This window comes from Sebastes umbrosus, chromosome 3, assembly GCF_015220745.1.
Source record: "Sebastes umbrosus isolate fSebUmb1 chromosome 3, fSebUmb1.pri, whole genome shotgun sequence".
Classification (NCBI taxonomy): Eukaryota; Metazoa; Chordata; class Actinopteri; order Perciformes; family Sebastidae; genus Sebastes; species Sebastes umbrosus.
In genome coordinates this window covers 4,910,644-4,912,494 of record NC_051271.1, presented here as the reverse complement: position 1 = coordinate 4,912,494, position 1,851 = coordinate 4,910,644, and the positions used below count along the sequence as shown (strand labels likewise).

General features: G+C 42.7%; 1 protein-coding gene across 4 annotated transcripts in view; it reads left to right on the top strand.

Moving 5' to 3' along the window:
• The window catches only part of LOC119484636 (homeobox protein MSH-C-like), a 47,779-nt gene that overhangs the window by 4,365 nt on the left and 41,563 nt on the right, over nucleotides 1-1,851 (top strand). The gene's annotated exons all lie outside the window — the stretch shown is intronic.

The following is a 1,851-nucleotide window of genomic DNA, read 5'->3' as shown; positions in this document are numbered from 1 at the left end:
GATGGGGACACAGAGACAGGTGATCAGAGAGGGAAGAGGACGGGAGATGGGGACACAGAGACAGGTGATCAGAGAGGGGGAGAGGACGGGAGATGGGGAGACAGTCAGCTGCAGCTGGACTCAGTGCCTGTCGGAGGGCTCTTTCAGTGTCACTATAGCCAGCGCTGCTGCAGTAACGTTACTGATCTCCGTTTTAGCATCAGTTTATGAAATGGACTGTTTTGTCCTTGGTTGTAACATTGTAAAACTCATCTTTACATCCAGGAGCAATACAATAGTGTCCCCTCTTTTGTTTTTCTTCTGTCCTGTGTCCCCCCAGTCTCAGTCTTTCACAGTTCTCTATACTGTTGTATCTGTGTGACTCAGCCGAGCCAACCATTCTCATGATGTCACAGGCTAGAGTACTGCAACATGGCGGCGCACTTGCCACGAAATATGAAACAAAGCTTGTTTTTTCTTCTAAATCCTGACATTTGTCATGTTTGTAATATAAATTTTAATTAGAGTGGAAATCCATTAAGTAAACCGGCTTAACTTGGTTGAACACTTCACTTCCACTTTAAGTTCGACTACTTTTGAGCCAGATATGGACGTTTTTATTGGACGTTATGAGTTGTAATCCACAGAAGACAATCCACAAATGTGTACAAAACACATTTGGACAAAATTACGTAACCACACAGGAGGGAAGTTGCAAATGTCACGCGGCCCATAAATGCACATACACATACATATTTGTGGATTTTCTTCTGTGGATTACAACTAATAAAGTCCAATGAAAACTTCCATAGCCGGCAAAATAAAATAATACATAAACAGACTTCAGTTTGAGAGTACGTAGTAGTGTGGAAAACGCTTTGAAACATTTACACCTTCAAGTTGGGGAATACAATTTACAGAAAGCATATTTTAACAGTGAACTAAATAAATAATATATTTGAAATTACAAATTATCAAACCTTCATTTTTTGGTTTCTGGTCCACATTGTCTGAGTTTGTTGTGAGTGCATCATATACCTCAGTGTTGCTGCCTTGTTTGCTAGTTAGAAAGTGCAGTTAAACTTCCAGTGTGAGTCATCTGTGTCTTTTAAATGATAAGCTGATGAGTTACAGATGGTTGAAATGTGTGAACAGCTATCTCGTCCCTGTTCATCACATCATGCAGCATGAATGAAGCCACAAACACACACAGCAAGCGTGCAGAACTTCAGCGCTCGTCGTTGCACAGGCGAGAAGACATGAACGCAACGCTCTAATTAATATGTCACCGAGAAAATATTTTAATGACTTACAAATGGGGGTGACTGCACACACTGCCCCGTGCCATTTATTTACAGTGAGGCTGAGACTTACTGGCATGAGGCAGCACATACAGCAAATTCTTAGACATCTAAATTAGAGGGGGCCCGAAGTGTCGTGGCTTCAGATACATGTGTGTAACCCCTGTGGTCTCTGAGCCCCCTCCTTCAAATTTGCGTCTTCCCTAATCAGTGCCAAATGGAGATTTTTTTTTTTTCCCCCAGCTTGGGTGATACAGTGAGAGAGAGGAAGGAAGTCATTGTATTCAATGAGAGCCTTCCATTTTTATTTTTTACAGCCGCGTCACATTGAGTCCCCCCCCACCACCCAACCCCACATAAACGCAGCAACTCTTACAATTACCGACGCTTTCATGTGTCCCAGTCAGCGGTCGGTGGGGAAGGAGGGCCAATTGCTTATAATTAAGAGGTATTTGTTTGGGAGCTGCGGGGCGCTAAATTCTTCATACACATGGCACTTTTTTTTTGTCATATTAGCAACACTGAAGGACAAAATCTCCAGTGCAAATGCAGGAAAGAGCCTCAAGGGTTA